The sequence below is a fragment of the Acinonyx jubatus genome, chromosome B2 (assembly GCF_027475565.1).
Source record: "Acinonyx jubatus isolate Ajub_Pintada_27869175 chromosome B2, VMU_Ajub_asm_v1.0, whole genome shotgun sequence".
Lineage (NCBI taxonomy): Eukaryota > Metazoa > Chordata > Mammalia > Carnivora > Felidae > Acinonyx > Acinonyx jubatus.
In genome coordinates this window covers 45,111,182-45,129,105 of record NC_069385.1, presented here as the reverse complement: position 1 = coordinate 45,129,105, position 17,924 = coordinate 45,111,182, and the positions used below count along the sequence as shown (strand labels likewise).

General features: G+C 39.4%; 1 protein-coding gene across 4 annotated transcripts in view; it reads left to right on the top strand.

Moving 5' to 3' along the window:
- SLC35F1 (solute carrier family 35 member F1) overlaps window positions 1–17,924 on the top strand; it is a 439,134-nt gene that overhangs the window by 138,546 nt on the left and 282,664 nt on the right. The window contains exon 1 of one of the 4 annotated variants that reach the window (XM_053222330.1): window positions 2,297–4,344. The exons of the other annotated variants lie outside the window; for them this stretch is intronic. The gene's annotated coding sequence lies outside the window, so the exon portion shown is untranslated. Of the gene's footprint in view, window positions 1–2,296; window positions 4,345–17,924 lie in introns of those variants that run through there. 4 annotated transcript variants of the gene reach the window in all.

Below are 17,924 nucleotides of genomic sequence, written 5' to 3'. Positions count from 1 at the left end.
TTACTACAAGAGGCACAGTATGTGGCCGCCTTCCTTGTTTGGCACTCACAGGTGATGGTTGCCAGCTGGGCCATAGGCCTGACCTTATATGGGGAGCATTTTAATGCTTTTGCCGAAATAGTCCAAGGATGAAAACTTAGCTCACAATTCAGGAAAGGGTAAGGGAACCTTTTCTGGAATTTACTTAGAGGAGAATTTAAACTTATATTCAATGCTAGCGATAGACCAGATTAGACCTAAGCAGATGGCCAGTGACAACTGCAGATGGTAGCAGCCTCAGTTTGAAGAGTCTGTCTATTGCTGTGGGGAATAACAATCTTTAATATTTTCCTTCCACTGTCCAAATTCCCTCTGGAGTTGCTTTCTTTGCACTTTTCCTTGGAATCTGGCTCTTCTGCTCATGTTTTCGTTTCTGTTAGTAAAAACTAAAGACCTATATGAAGAATTTCAGATGGCAGTATTATAATTATTGAACATGCCACATTGGAGAACTTAAACTCCCGATAGCCCTAAAAAATATGTGCTGTCACAGCACTCTGTGCTGCCCTGAGTGCCATTTATCATTGCCTGTATGTGGAGTCAGCTGACAACCAGCGAATCAAGTGAAAGATAAATGGTGTTGGATTTGATGCATACAGTTGTTTCTTTATTCTGCAAATATTTTGAGTGCCTGTCATGTGCCAGGCACTGTGCTGATGCTTGGCATGCAGCAGAGAACAGGACAGATCTAGCTCCTGTCTTCAAGGGTGAGGGATAGGGACATTAGACAGGCTGGAGAGAACCTAAAGATCCTTGTGTTCCTTAATTCTCTAGACTGAGACATTTTGCTTATTTTACAGATGGCCAAATGAAAGTGTATCAACGAATTAAGGATAATTAAGGTTAGGGAATGGGAAGCGTCACATAAGTAATGAAATTCCATCTCCCCATTTTTAAATCCAAGGAGAACTCAGAGGAAAATGAAATAGGTATGAAGAATAGTGAAATCACTGATCTGCTCTTCTTTTGCATTCCTGGGCCCTGCACTAATGCGATTAGACAATTTTGCCCAGGTTCACAGAGCTAATTAGAGGCAAGGCAGCAATTTGACTCTTCCAAGTCCAATTGTCTTTTGACTACAGTTCCATAAAATACTTTAATATCCTCTATTCTTTCTTCATTGCCATTTTCTAGCGTGCTTATAATTATTCACTCAGTAACACTACTTTCAAAATAACAACCTCAGTTCCTAAGTATAGATTTTATTCTCAGTTTCTCTAAAGATTTGTAGTCCAAATTGGTTCAGCCATATTCTCAAATATTTCCTCTCAGATTTGTGTTCTACCTACGTCTACCCAAGGGTAAATTTTTCCTGGTCTGCGGCATCCCGCTGCCAGATGAAGGAATGTTGTTGTTTTATTTAGAAGGAAATTTGCATGCTAGGGGAGTGAGCATTTGGAAACTTAATGACTGCATATTTTACGTTTGACCCCCGAAGACAGAAAGTGTTCCCCAAATCCAAGTTTGGGTGCCCATCAGCCAACACTCAAGAGATGAGTTTTGACCGGAAAGGAATATGAGCTTTGTTCGGGTGGCCGGCCACCTGGGGAGAAGGCAGACTCTTGTCCAAAGGCCAACTCTGAGGTTTCTGCCTGACCCAGGGGTTTTTAAAGAGGCTTAATCAGTGAAGGTAGTGCAGTGGTCTGTGACATTTCTTGATTACATGCAGACTCAATGTCAGTGGCAGAGTTGATCTCACTGCTTGGAGGTTGTGCAAGTTCTAGTTCCTTCGTGCCTATGGGGGTTTGCAAGGTCTGGTTCCTTGGTACCCGCAGGCTATGCAAGAGTACTCTGAAAACTCTGAAAAATTTCTTCTTTTCTGAAAAGGATGGCAAGGCCTACAGATGTGCAAAGGGAGTTCAGTAAAGTGATTTGTGTGACCTTATAAAAGAAAAATATTTCGCTAGAGCTAATCAGAAAGCCGAGGGGGCTTCAAACAGAGACTTGCTGGCCTCTGTGGCCAGGGAACATTCTGGTCCTTCATTCCCCAAGGCCAGTGGTCTGCAAATCTCAAAGAAAGCAAATTAGTTCTTTTACACATAAGGGTCTTAAGTCAGCAAGCAAGGATCTTGAAGTAAGTTAACCCTTAAGACCATCCGGAGTGTTGTTACAAAACCACATACATATGTGATACTTATGCTCTTATTTGGGGTTCCTTTAAAAATAAGATACACTTTTTATGGGTGGAAATTGTCTAAAAAGAAAATCCTTCCTAACTAAATTTAGATTGCACATAGAAGAAATATTCTAATTCCAGAATCTAACGTGGCAAATTTTTCTCTGTGTTTCGAGAAGGTCGCTATATCCTGGACCTACCTGTAAATCAAGAATTACTAATATTTTGATATAAATCTTCTGCTTAAGAGCCTCTTATTAGTTGGTATTCTTTTAGAACAACAATGCCACTTGTTTTTACATCTGTCTCCTCAGTAAGAGATGATAACGATTCCTTCAATATTCACACACCGCAAGGATTAATTAGCTGTTTGTGAAATGCTCTTGACTACATTCCTAGAGCTGACTAATATATCCTTGTGATAAAGACAAGGGAAAATGAAAGTGGTTTATAATATTTCAAGAATGAACTCTTACTTGTAATAATTTTTTTTACCATTTTATTAGGCCGTATCAATAAGTAAATGCTAAAAATGTTGGCTTGTTAACACATACAAAAGTTAGAAAATACATATAGTTCTGTTAGGTTCAGTCCCCTCGTGTTGTATAAAACATGTTACTCTTCAGTGCTTTTATTATTGTTTTTCGGGTTTTATTTTTCCTCCCAGAAACTCAACATCCTTTCACCAATCTTGTGGTGTTCACAGCAATTCTCTGAAGACCAATGTGAGGTCAGCAGAAGTTATTAAAAAAAAAAAAATCTCTCACCTCACTGATCCCCAGCTTCATCCCTGCCTTGAGAATGACATGCACAAAACTCAAAATAACTTCCTTCCTTCCTTCCTTCCTTCCTTCCTTCCTTCCTTCAAGGCAGGTGAATACATAGATGACTAGTAGGACCTAGGGGAGTTCTCAATTTGGGCTGATGTGGGCCCCCCAGGGTACATTTGGCAATGTCTGGAGACATTTCTGGTTATTTCAACTCAGAGGGGAGGGGTTGCTATTGGCATCTCGTGGGTAGAGTTCAGGGATGCTGCAAACATCTGACAATGCACAGAACAGCCCGCACAACATAGAATTATCTGGCCCAAAATGTCAATAGTGCCATGTTTGAGAAACCTGGATATAGGCAAAAGCCCTGAGCCAAGGGACAAGAGACATCAGGTATATTTATTTGTCTCTGCTTTTTATAAGCTTATCAGAAAAAGAAAGAAAAAAAAATTACTTTGCATTTTCAGAACGAACACGTTTTACATATCATAAGGTTTTTTTAAACGGGGTTAATATTTGTAATGCTAACAACACAGTTGTAGCATGCATGGACTTTTAAGAAAAAGAAGGAAATCTGAAAAAAATCAATAAAAAGGGGGCGCCGGGTGGCTCAGTCTGTTGAGCGTCCAACTTCGGCTCAGGTCATGATGTTGCGGTTTGTGAGTTGGAGCCCTGCGTGGGGCTTTGCTGACAGCTCGGAGCCTGGAACCTGCTTTGGATTCTGTGCCTCCCTCTCTCTCTGCCCTTCCCCGCCCTCTCAAAAATGAATAAACGGTAAAAAAAATTTTTAAAAAGAAAGAAATCTGGAAGGAAAGGGTTAAGAAGAAAATCTTTTTTTTTTTTTTTATGTCTCAATATTATTACAAGTGCTATCCTATTACTTATACCATTAGTGACCAACATGGAGAGGAAAAAGAAGCAGGGACAAAAGAAAAAGAACAAAAAAAGATGAGGAAACGTGGTTATTCATTTATTTAGTGAGACGTTTTACCTTTTCATAAACTTAGGAACTGTCATTTCATTGATCTCCCTCCTGAACTTGAAGCTCTCACAGGAGACAGCCTGCAGGGAGAATAACTGGGAGAAGAAAAAACAAAGTAAATGGAAGAAAAGACCCTCTGGATATGTGACTGTGAGTGTCTTCATGGCGACCGCAACAGGAAGGATTAGCAAACTGTTGTCCCACCTTTTCCAGATTTTTCCTGATGGCGGAAACCTTAGCTGAGATGCCATGCGGGGTATGTAGGCCCAGTGTTATTGAAGGATCCTGCTGCTTCTGTCCTTATTTATACTTGCTAACTTGCTAAGTGGTTCCTGGCAAATCACTTAACCTCCCTGAAGCGAGACCGTGCTTCACTTCATTTGCTTTCTGTAATTCCAGGAGAATGGTGAGAATCAGCGAGCACTCTGAATTCAGAGGTAGGTGCCATTTTACAGGTGTTATTACTTAATATCATCATTCATTAATAACATGCTCAACTGCCAGGATGGAAATGAGTGTACTACTATTCCAAACTGTTCAGCGCTCTCCTTAGACATAAAATCTTTTATGTTATTCACAGCGGAGGCCACAAGTTTTGTAAGCAGCATCTTTTGCCAAACCAGCCTTCTCTGGTGATTACTTAGAATTTGGATGGATGTGAGCCTTTTTTTTTTTTTTTTTTTTTAATTTTTGAGCAGCTAGTTCATTAGTGCCACGGTAATCATGAAAATAGGTCAGACCCTTCTTAGAGTTGGGTTCTTAATGGCCCCCCTCCCCCACCAGAACAGCACTTAAATATTAATAACATCACTGGGAAAGCATGGCAGTTATTTCCCTGTTTTCTGCGGCTCAATGAAGAGCTGTTCAGTGTGGACCCCAGTGCTCTCTCCTCATGAATGGATGTGATTGTGAAGAAACCGTCTTCTACTAAGCCAAGACGTGACACTGTGAACAAAGGGTGATTTTTAGCCTGATGTGATGAGCTCACCCCAGGGCCCATGTGGGGACTTTGAAGCTCATCCAGGTGCCAGCTTTCTGTGTATATGACATTCTTGGGGGAGCTTTAGAGATTGGGCAGCAGGCCTTTAAACACTGATCTGCAGTGTATGCATTACAAGGTCAGATGGGGTAAGATGTCATAATTTCTTTTTGGGCTGAATTTCCCTAAGAGGAGACCTATTTCCCTTATCCCGAGTAAAGGGAAACCACAGTATTTTCAATTCGGTCAAATCAATCAAACGTCAAGATGTTTAAAAAGTAAGATTGTGTAATTATTTTCTGGGGTGGATATGTCTGTAGATAAGAAAGTACGTTTCCCCTTTTCAGTATCTGTCACACCACATCTTCTATGAGGCTGTGCTAATGCCTAGGAGAAATACAACCAGGAAACGAGGTTCAGTGTTGCCAGTTGAAATGAGAAACTCTCATGGAATCAGTTTTGATTTTGATTCTTGTGATGTCTTAGAGCCACTTTGATTGCTGTTTTTCTCACCGAAGAGACTGATTCTATCGTTTTACTCTCCTGTAGTCATACCTTACTGTATTGGCTCTATGCAAATGTGTCCAACTGCTTGTGGATCAAAGTGAAATTAAATGACATTAGTTGCTTTCTCTATTTCCATATTTTCCATCACACCATATATTATGTGCACAATTAGTTCTTTAAGCCCCTACAATACACCTAACGCTGTACTGGGTATCATACCAACTTAGAACAATAGGAATTTACAGTCTAGACTTATAGGACAACAAAATACTATAGAATAATCTAAGACTGCTTTTGCTCCAAAGTGGGTAAAAATGACAGCTTTTGGCTCAGACTTAGGTTTGAATCAATATTTGCTACCTAAGTTATCTTAGATAAGTTAGGTGATCTCTTAGCTTCATTTTCCTCACTTGTGAAGTAGATACATACCTTGCAGGTACATAATCAAGATAAAACAAAGCATTGTATATAACACACCAGAACAAAGTGTACACTCAGTATATATTACCTACAATTATGAAGATCTCAAAACATGCACCACAGCTTGAGGGCTATCAGGATTCATGGGAAGGTATGTATTTATGGGCTGGAGTAGTTTGGGAGGATTTCATTGGTGTACATCTTATGTTGGGCTCTTAATGGCCTGTGAGAAATGGCGGGCCCTAAAGGTACAAGAAATCTACAGGATATTCGGATGTGCTAACCATGGTAATGTTTTGAAAACAAGAATTGGTAAACACAGAAACTGTATACTGGGAACTGGGAATAATCATGACATTCACATTTTGAAACCCAGACTCACACTTGTCACTTCTCATAGAATCTCCTTAAAACCCAGTTGTCATTAGATATCTTTTTGGGTGGGTGTGGTCAGAACAGGAAGCAGCGTTGGATTTCTCTTGAGGCTGAGGCTATGGAGGCTCTGGGAGCAGAAGTTGAGGTCAACTGAAAGCTGAAGGAGCTGCTGTGTCCCTATAAGGAAGAGTCAGAGAGATGCTGAATTTGAAGGAAGCAGTATGGAGTTGTAGCTACGTGTCACAGAGCAAGTGTTCAGACCCTCAGACAAAATAAAAATGGACTAAGGACAAGCTAGAGGGCATCTTGGGTGCCTTAGACACTAGCCTCCCTCTGAGACTCATCTGTATCGGCTGGCAGGTATAGATAATTAGGTAGATCAGACTGGCTTAAAGAGCAGGTCGTAGGACAGACAGTTGCCTAGAAATTCCAGCACTAAAACTGGAGGCCTTCCGTGTTTTGGTTGATCCACAGGCTGACTTTCCACTTTCAACTCTCCCTTCTTTTCACCCATTCACACCAGCTGAGCTTGCATTCTTAATGTTCTATCTTTCCTAAATTCCAGTCTTTTATTTATATCCAACCTCAGTTCCCAGGGGTCCGCCTAAATGAAAAGTCCTGGTTTCCTCAGCAGGAAATAATCACATCCCACCTCTGAATTCCTTTAAGATGCCATCACCCCATTCCCACACATCTTTATTAGACTAAAAACTCCTTAAGGGCAAGGACTGTACTAATACATTTTAGCATATAACAGGGGTTTTCAGATATAGCCACAGGCTTTCAGGGAGTCCTGAACAGCTAGGAAATCCAGCTAAATAAGTCTGTACATACTTTGTTGAAAGATGATTTACAAAACTAATCTGATGCCCTGAAGATGCTTTTTTCAAGGAAACTGCTACAAAAATGGTCACACATGCTTTTTAAGATCTGACTTCTGAAACATGCACCCATTCTCCAGTTTCCTGTTCAGTGAGTTCTGCTGCGTGAGAATCTTGTTCTGCCCTTGCTATTTCCCACACGTTAGTCGTGGAGTCAGTCTGCTGTATTTTGTAGGAGTCCTTCTTGTAACCCCAGCATTCATATTTTCTCTCTTGGGATGTTTCTAAGTCAGCCTCAGGGCATCAGGCATCCAGTCCCCTGGCTTTGAGTGAGAGTTTTCATAGCTACCATTACCACTCATGCCTCTTTTGTGTTATTTCAATCCTTGGGGTAAATGGCATGTCTAACATTTACAGTTTCATACTGAATACAAGAAAAAAAGTCATTCATTATATAATATTATTTCCCACAGAAATACTAATTTAAGGAAAGGCTAAGGAATCTGAATTCTGTAGGCCCTTTGTGCATTTGAAAACATTATTTTGTCCATCTTTATCGGAAAAGGTGGGAGGGCAAAGTAGCATAATTTATGTCCTATTCCTTTTAAATTGAATAGAATGCATTTCTTAAACCAACATTTTAGGGTTAAACTGCAAATATTCTTTGTTCGAGAACTTCTGTTTTTATAGAATGACATTGGTTCCAAGCCATTGTATGACAGTAACTGGTGGAATCAGTGCCTGCACCATGTCTGGTGGTTAATATTTGCTTAGTGCTTGAATTAATCAGCATTGGATTCTTTGCTGGTGTCCTGGGTTCTCATCCAAGACATATTTTTTTTTTAAGACTTACAATAGTGCTTTCAAGGTTAAAAGGCATGCCTTCTAATGAATATTTTCAAAAGAAAAGGCTTCAGACTGTCCCTACTCCCTCTCCACAATTCTCTACCTCAAAATTTCTACCACTACCATTATTCATAACAAAAAAAGTCCCTCAACCCCAAAGCACTCTTGTGGTGAAATTGCAAGTTTGTTTTCAATGGGAGCTGGCTCAAGATACCGAGATTGCTGCTGACTTGTTCTTCTTGTGCCTATGTTATACCTAAAATGGGATCTATGGAATACCTTCCCTTCCTCCCCCCAGTCTTTCCTTCCTTCGAATATTTCTGGAAAAGTTACAGTAGCTTCAAGAGCCCATCTAGGAGAGAGGAAATAGGCTCAATGCCTTGCTTAGTTTGGTTCAATCTAGAACTGATATAAATTGCTAGGATTCAGAATGTTGTCTCACATGGGCATAGACTACGTCCATTGGCCATAGTAGAATGAGTCCCTGGGGCCTTCCCTGGCCCTGGTGCGAAACTGCAAGCAGGATGTGATCTAGGGTGTGGACAAAGGGCAAGCAAGTCCATACTTGACTGGGTGCCTTTGTCTTGATGTTAAATTTCCCACGAAAGGAACAATTCTACTCGTTCGTCCTTTTTTTCTGGTGTATGTGTCACATTGCAAAGTCAAAGACAACCCAGGGTAGGAATGTGGCTTCTCATTATGGACCTCTTAGCAGTGCTCCCCTGGAATGCATAGCAGGTTCATCTGTTCTTGAGCTACCATTCTTCAGTTTCTGGTGACTGTGATATTCAGTGCGTAGCAAAAGCTCAAGTTGAAGTAGAGAGTGCTCTTCTAAATAATAGCAACTTGGCAACTGCATGAGCTTGTACTAATTATGTTTCTGTCACTCATCTGTGGTAGATCTTTTGTGGCTCTTGTATAAAATAGCTCCAGGGTATTATTTCTGCACACTTATGTAAGCTCAGCTCATTAAATAAAGTGCTTGAAGTTAAGTTCCCTTTTCATTTTGTTTTCTAAGATCATCATAATAAGAGAGGGACTGGACTGTAGTGAGCCCTTCTTGGAGAGTAGTTAATGGCAACTTGATGTAAGATCAATTTTTAAAAATGCATAAAGAAGTCAATGGGCCTTATCATTACTTTACACTTTGCTTTTAAAGTCCTCCAGCATTAGCCCAAAGTGCCACACTGGCAGTTCATATGGTGCCTCATAAGTAGTCATTATCAGAATCTAGATTCTTTAAGTGGAAGGAGTATTAGACTTGTAATCAAAGGACAGACTTTATCTCTATCATTTACCAGCTGCATAAATCCTTCAATTTTTCTGAGCTTCTCTTTATCATTTGAAAATGGGCATGATAGTTTTTACCTTACAGGGTTCTTATGAGATTAAATGAGTCTTTCATATGTATTGATTCTTTTGTGTCTGACTAGAGTACTTTGTAGATTGGCAAATTACACACATCTTTCGTTGTTGTAGTAGTTGTTGTTGCTGTTGTTGTTAATGCCAAACTTTTTAAAACAGACATATTTTAAACATGGCTTTCTATGAAAACTTTTTTTATGCTTTGAGATCTAGACATATGATTTTACAGGGACCTTTGACTGTTTCTTGTAATAAGAATAATGATAATGAGCACCACTGTGTAGCAAAATCTCCTCCAAAAAATTTCACACTCTCTTACTGACTCCATGGAGCTAGCCGGTGATGTGTGGCTGATGGGACCGGTTGCGGCTGCATGGTGTCCAGATCTGTATTGTCAGGCTATGCTACACACATCCTAGTTTGATTGACCTTTACTGACTCCTTCTCAACTTGGGCAGTTTTGAGGACATTCCACTTCACACGCCATGACAGAGAATTCCAAGTTGCTTTGTAACAATAGCGCTTGACGAGGACTGTCACAAAAGACGTAAAATCATTTAAAACAATTTCAGCCTTTAAGTTGAATGTGTCAGGTCAAACAAAACCAATGGAGGTGCTGCCTCCACGTATCTTTTCTCTTACCCTGAACGACAATGGTTTTGATCTTTTGCATGTACAAATTTATAACATGGTTTCCGTAATGTGAAACTGGTCCAGTTTTAGTACTTCCCAGCACTGGATTTGAACAAATATAGTTTTGATATTAGAATAAATATATTGAAATAAATGGTGCATTTGGTATTTTACATTGTCAATACATCATTTTACCCATATGCACATATGTTTTTTATATACTTGGTAAATAAATCCTTAGCTGATGTTTTCAGTGCCGAATAATTAAACACGTTTGTGGTGTGACCATTTGAATACATCTTCTGTATAAGTATGAATAAAGGTATTACTATAGAAATTGATAGTTGAAACAAGTTAGATTTGTTTTTACTCTGAATAGTTGTATTCAGTTAGTATCATCAGAAGATAGCTAGCACCTAGTGTGTGTTGAAGCATTCTTTTTTTAAATTTTTTTTAACGTTTATTTATTTTTGAGACAGAGAGAGACAGAGTATGAGTGGGGGAGGGGAAGAGAGAGAGGGAGACACAGAATCCGAAGCAGGCTCAGGCTCTGAGCTGTCAGCACAGAGCCCGACACGGGGCTCGAACTCACGGACCGCGAGATCATGACCTGAGCCGAAGTCGGACGCTTAACCGACTGAGCCACCCAGGCACCCCTGTTGAAGCATTCTTATGCATATATTAGGGATTGGAGAAGAGGGAGAAGGGAGAGAAACTTTTGAAAATTTAATATTGTTTTTAGGCACAAATTACTCTTCTGTACGTCTTTCTAATAGCTCCATAGTCCTCAATTCATGTTCTGTAATGCACAGGATAATATATTATCCTAAGTGACTCTATCCTCATCCATTTTAACTCCCTTATTTCAGATTGAACCCCTTGGGCAACACTAGTGGGGAAAATGTAGGTGTATCTTTATGTAATAGTTGGATGGTGGTGAAATTGTTCGATTTGGTTGCTATTTGCCTTCAGTGAAGAAGCATTTGAAGAAAACACTTATCCTGTTTGTATTGTACCCTTTATCATGATGGATCCAACTCACCATTATGTATTTTGAATTTTTCAATGGAGAGTGTTTTTAAAACTGTTAGACAAATGTCACAGCATTTGAAACAATATCAGAGACTGGCCTCTGGCACATTTGAAGATTCAATGAAAACAGACATGGTATTTCTTTGTCTTTTAAACTAACAAGTCCTTGTACCGTCTCCATTTTTGCTCCCTTTCTCAGAGACATCATTATTAGGACATATGATGCTACTATGACTATGTTGAACTAAAACTGAACACCAATTGCCTCCTATACGTTGCACGGTCTGTGTGGTATCTGCTTCTAGTCACTAGTTTACAAGTTGGACTCTTCTGATTGCCAGTTATGTGCCAAGTGCTGTAGGGTTCCCTGAGCAAGATATGACTTGGTGCCCAACTTCCAACAATACACCAGATGGAGGAAAGTAAAGGAAAATGGTCACAAAGAAAACACTGAGAATATTTGTGTCTGACCAGGGTGGAGGAGGTTAAGCCCAAGGAGAAAAGGGTGGATCTGGATTAGAGTTTTGAAAGAATTACTGAATTTTCAGATGTGCCCCTCAGAGTACAGATGCTGAAGCTGAAGTCATTCATTTGGTTGTAAACAACTACTTTGGGCAGAGTGAGGATTAGCATCATGTCTCTAATTTAGGGTGTAGGAGTTACTGAAGTAGAACTTGAGTTGGCTCCAGAAGAATGGATTAGTAGAGAGAAAAACATACATGAATGCGTGTCCACAAGTGACAGAGGGCAGGGCGATATGATTGAGCACTTTCTGTGTAGCTACGAAAATTGGACTGGTATGGTTGAAGGGGCTGAACACAAAAGGATGCCACAGGTTTCCCCCACTGTTTGAAAGTAGAGCATTCCTATGAAGGCTTTCCTGGATGAAAAGACATGAAGTGGAGAAGCAATTGTCATTGATTTATATGGAAAACTTTTTGAGTATTCCCAGACCCCCCCAAAATAACCTGTCTTAGGCTTTTCTGATACCTTAGGACTCTACTTGCTAAAGGATACACAAAACAAATTAGGATAAAGAGCAGATGCTTCACCTGTTTTCATAAAAGCAAAAGTCTTCAGTGGATATCTTTTAGGTTAGTGAAAACAGATACTGACATAGGCCTTCCTCAAAGCAAAGTGACATAATCCATACTTTCAAAAAGTGGCAGATACCGAGACTAGGAAATAAATTGGGATAGACTTGTGGGGAGGAATTACAGGGAGCCCTTGAAAGTGAAATAGAAAGTATTATCTTCATGAAGTGGGAAATAGGTAATTATTATAGACTTGTGTGTGTGTGTGAGAAATAACAGGAGGCTTGTTAAGAAAATGAGTCTGAGTGCTCCACTTAAAATGTTTGGTGGGCACAAGGGTAGAATCTGGAGACTAGCTGAGGAATTGCTGCTGTAATTTAGTTACAGACCTAGACTCAGGGGAGGGATGGCATTGGAGATTGAGGCGGAAGGAAAAATCTGAGATTTGCTTTTGAAACAGGCAGTGATTGGATTTTAGAGAAATCGAATATGGAGGATAATGTGGAGGAAAGGGTCAAAGATAACTCATAGTGTCCTACTTCAGGATGCTGTAGATGGGATGCTGAAAAGGGAGAACCATTTTAGAATTGGTGAGAGGTAAAACCTTCCATCTAGCACAAAGAAGGGAATTTCTCCAGCAGCCAGCACAGGATATCCTGAGTAACATCAGAAATCTGCACACCCCATGGGCTCTGGGGGCTGAGTTCAGAACCGCCACAGTATCTGCCACATTGTGTTGGTCAAAGCAAGGCCTGTTGGTTGCCAGGCCCAGAACTGAGGGGGAAAAGGAGTAGATTCCACTCTTGAGGGGAGGGGAGGATTGGCAAAACTACATTGCAAAAAGGCATACATATAGGAGTGGGAAGAATTTGTGGCATTTTTGTTTTCCACGTATTATAGAACATGATCAGATTTTTCAATAAAATGTTTATGACTACAACATGAAAATGTGTTTGATGATCAGGAAGAAGATTTAGACGGGAAACATGGGGACCAATTAGGATGTCATTGTGGTAAACCCAGAGAATCATGGGTGTGTTAATTAAGGCAATCGCAAAAGAGATGGACAAGCATGAACAGATTCAAAGAAATATTAGGATGGAAACACCTGGAAATGGACTTGGTGTGGAGGAAGGTCAAGGATGAGGACTAAGTATCTTGTTTGGACAGTGAAAGGAAGGTGATGACTGTCACTTGAAACAGGGAACACTGTATGAGGAGCAGGCTTGAGTGGGAAGGTGAGGTTTGCTTTTTGGGTAATGTCGAGTCTGAGAGGCCTGGAGCACATCCATGAAGAAACAGGCAAAGGTCTCACCTGAGGATGAGAGGGAAGAATAATAGGGTTTTAAGGAAACTGGAGAAACAGCTGTTGTTGGGAATGCAGGGGCAGAGGACTGGAAAATATGGGATTATGGACAGTGTTGGGCAGAGAATGGAAAATGTGGATGTGGGTGGCTCGAGGCTACCAGGTTGGACAATTTTTTCTAGTAATGCTCAGTCATTTTTAGATAGGCATATTCCTATAAAGAAATCTGTGGCTCAGTCATGACAATCAGTAGGTGATTGGTTAAATGTCTTTGCTCAATGTGAGGAAAAGAAGTGAAGGTAGAAATTTCTGAAGATCAAAATGAGATATCTTAAAAGCAATGGTCAGAACCAGCTACATAATTTGCTGGACGCAATGCAAAATGAGAATGTGGAGCTCCTCGTTCAAAAATTATGAAGTTCACATGGTGATAAGAAAGCCATAAGCCAACCTGGGGACCCTTCTGAGTGGGTAGCCCTGTGTGACTGCACATGTCACATCCTCACGAAGCTGGCCTGGCGATGAGAATCTAGAGACTATCTAGAGACTGAGGAGAATACAATCACTGAGTAAAAATTTGGATATTTCTCTTCGAACATCTCTTTTCTTCTTCTTCTTTTGTCAAACACATAAATAGCTAAGGTAATAAAAGTGATGGATGCTAGGGAAGTGGTGGGCATAGAAGGAATTTGGTGACATGATATATTTAAGGGCTGACCCTCACTATTCATCTGTGCCTGTTTAAATGGAAAAGCTGATCTCTGTGGTCTCAAGTCCTCTATCACAGTGTCTGGTCTATGACAGCTTTGGTGAGTTCTCAAGCAATATTAATATTAAAGTTACCGTTTTAAGTCCAGTTCTCCTAAAATCCTGTTTTCTTTCAAATATATGAAGCTTTCTCTTTCATCCTTTCCCTTCTCTTTTATCTGTCTGATTTCTGGCTTCATTGTGCTTTGGAGAGGCTACTCTCTCATTTTGGAAGACTCTTCCTAGAATCAAGGCAGCAGGAAACGAATTTTGAAATCAAAGTTGAGTTAGGTGTGCTGGCCCCAGTGAGTTATATCTTCTGCATCACAATTTCTATTTGACAGATATCAACTCCCATCCGTATTTCCATGAATTTCAAAGTCTGCACTTGAGGGGCTGTGGGGTTACTAGGGAATCATGCTCATCCATACCTATTTGAAAGGCAAATTGTGAAATTAATGCTCAGACTTTAGGAGTTTTTTTTTTTTTATGGCTAGAATGAGTTTAGAGATAAGTGATTGTGAGTTATAATCTTTTCATTTTATAAATGAGAAATCTGAGGCCCAGAGCCATCATTTGCTCAAGATCAGTCAGTGAGGAGACGACTGGAGAGGCCCCAGAGTAAGTGTCCCTCGCACAGCAGCTGAGCCCGCTCCACTGTCTTCCTTCCTAAAAAAGCAACCAGCCAAACAAAAACAACCCTCTCCATGTTCTTTGGACTACACTATCTCAAATGCAGATATAATTTATTTAAGGAAGCCCACTAAGATAAAAAGAAAAAAAACTTAAATTTTAGCAATGGAAAATGCCTAAGATCTAACCAGCATCAAATTTCTTTCCAATTTATTTTGGAAGGAGAGTTGTGAAAATTAAGAACATAAGCATTGTTTTTTTCTAATTGACAAATATAGTGTCCCTTTATTTGGAATGGGGAAAGAGAAAAGATAAATCAGTCATCTCAAGTGGGAAATCAATCATCGCAAGTGGAATTTGTTTTCAATAATGCTGACCACAGGGTGAATTTCTATGAAGTCATACATTTTTCAGTGGCTTTCAATAAAAAGTTACATTACTTCTTTGTGAACTTAAGGTAAAGTAAATCATATGCAACAACGAAGCATTTATTTTAAAATTATGCATTTAAAAATAACAGTCTTAGAATAAATGTTAAAACTACTAACTTTATTTGTATTTGGAAACTTCATCTGCAACTCTTACCCTGAGCTAAAATATGTCCAGGGATGTGTTTCTCTCTAGGGCGAATCTCCTGTGATACAGCTTAACTTTTTATTGCCTAGAAACATTTCTTGTTTCAGGATAACTTTTTAACGTTTGAAATTTGTGTGTTTAAAGAAATAAACTTCTAATTTTAGTCAGCTTTAGCTTTATAGAGAAATTGCAAAAATGGTACTGGGTTCCTATTTGCTCCACACCCAGATTCCCTGATTGTTGACATCCTACATTAGTAAGTTACAATGAATGGATCAATCATTCTACATCCTTGTTAACTACACTCTGTCCTTCATTGAGATTTCCTTGGTTTTCCTTAGTGTCTGTTTTCTGTTTCAGAGTCCTGTCCAGGATAGCGTATTCATTGTCGTTGTTGTGTCTCCTTAGGCTCCTCTTGGTTAGGGCAGTGTCTTAGACTTTAATACTTATTTTTGATGATCTTGACAGTTTGACGAGCATCGGTCAGGTATTTTGTAGGTTTTTTACTTTGATTTGTCTGATGTTTTTCTTATGTTTAGGCTGGGGTTTCTGTCTGGAGGAGGAAATGTACCATTCTCATCACATTATATCAAGGGTATGTACTATTGATAGGACTTGTCATTGTTGATCTTAATCTTGATCCATTGGCTGATGTGATGTCAAATTTCTGCCTCTTTCATTTCTATGCAGTGCTCTTTGGAAGGAGGTCACTATGTGCCATCACACTTAAAAGTGGGAGTTATGTTCTACCTCCTCAAGGATGGAGTATCTACATAAATTACTTGGAATTCCCCTGCATGGGAGATTGTCTGTTCGCTTCCATTTATTTATTTATTCAATCATATAATTGTGTCAGTATGGATTCATGGATATTTGTTTTATATTTTTGGTTATAATCCATACCATTTTATTTATTTTGTTGCCCCAAGTATTTTAGCTTTGGCCTTCGGGAATTTCAGTTGAATGTGTGTATATTTTATCTAATGGCTTTCAAACAAGTATGATACGCTTTTAAAAGATGCCAGAATATATCTTATATTTAGAGTGAGTCTATTACCTTGAAATAAAATAGAGGTCAGTAAAATTTTCAAATGGACCATTTTCTATGATTGTACCAAATTTTCTATGAAAGCACCTAAATATTACTGAATATTAAATTCAGTCATTCAACACATTGGGTACCTGTTTCTTCAAGGCACTTTGCTTGATGCTGTGGGAGGTGTGAGGATGACTCACGCACAGACTCCAGCCTCCATTGGTTTACAATCCAGTAGGTGAAGTATGTCAATGCCCACGTAATACAGCACAGGAATTTAGGAAGTGTAAGAGATGCAGATAACGGGCAATGGCAGTTCATGAAAGGCAGAGCACACTTCCAGTCCTGAGGTTGTTTGAAAGGATCTTGAACTTTCTAGTGTATGAGATGGACCTTGAAGGACAGAAAAGATTCCGATTTCAGATGTGATGAGATGCGCAGGACGGCATGACCTATGCACAGAACACAGTGAGCAGGACGTGGTGGTGGAAAATAAAGGCCATTCTGGGGCCAGGCAAGTAGTTCCAGTTTGACTGGAACTGCTCATTTCAGTGTGGATTTATAGATAGTATATTTCATTTAAGGCAGCTACACTTCTTTTATAGATGGAGGTCAATTTTAACTTATGATTTATTTTTGAAGGAAAAACGTCATTCTGACTTTAAGGTGTATTAATAAGAATGTCGACATCATTCTTGGTGGCCCTGCTCAATTCCTTGTTTTGTTAATAACCTCTATGTGAATCTCAGAGTTGTTGAAATTTTGCAGTGTTAATTTTTACTCCTATTTTGTTTGTGAGAGGAAACTTTCAGGCTCAGCCTTGGCTTTGTTTTTATTATTTGCAAGATTTTAAAATGTCATTAAGCTGATACTGAGAAATTATTATCAGTATGAAATGGTTGGAGACAGAAGTTAACAAGGAGGTTGGGATAAGGAAAATTAAATACTCGCTTTCTCTTTTCTGTTTTTTTTTTTTAAGTGTTGATTTATTTAAGGTCAGGTCAGGTTTATTGATGTAAAACTTATAAAATTCACCTTTTTTAGGTATGAAATTTAATGAGTTTTGACAAATGAATCCAGTTGTGTAACCATCACCATATTTGGGAGATATAATACATTTGATCACTCCAAAAAGTTTTCTGGTGCCCTTCTATAGTCAATCACTTTTCCTACCACCAGCCCTTGGCAACTACTGATTTGATTTCTGTCTTTGCTTTTTCTAGAATGAAATAAATAGGATATACATAGAATCATACAGTATGTCGCTTTCCATGTCTGGCTTGTTTCGGCCTAACGCTTTGAGATTCATCCTCGTTGATGCCTGTATCAGCAGTTTATTGCTTTTTATCATGGAAGTATTCTTTGTATTGTTTACCCATTCACCAGTTGATGGGCATTGTGTTGTTTCCGGCTTCTGGCAGTTGTGTGAAGGCTGCTATAAACATTCACCGGCAGGCCTTTGCTTGGACATGTTTTCTTTCATCTGGGGCAAATACTTAGGAGTGGCATTGCTGTGTCATATGGTCAGTGTTTGTTTAAGTTGATAAGAAATTGCCAAACTGTTTTTTTACAGTGGCAGTCCTCTTTGGTGTATGAGAGTTCTAGTTCCTCCACATTTCACCAGGTGCTCTCGGTATGGTCAGTCTTTAATTTTCACCCTTCTTACAAGTGTGTAATGCTATCTCGTTGTAGTTTTCGTTGGCTTTT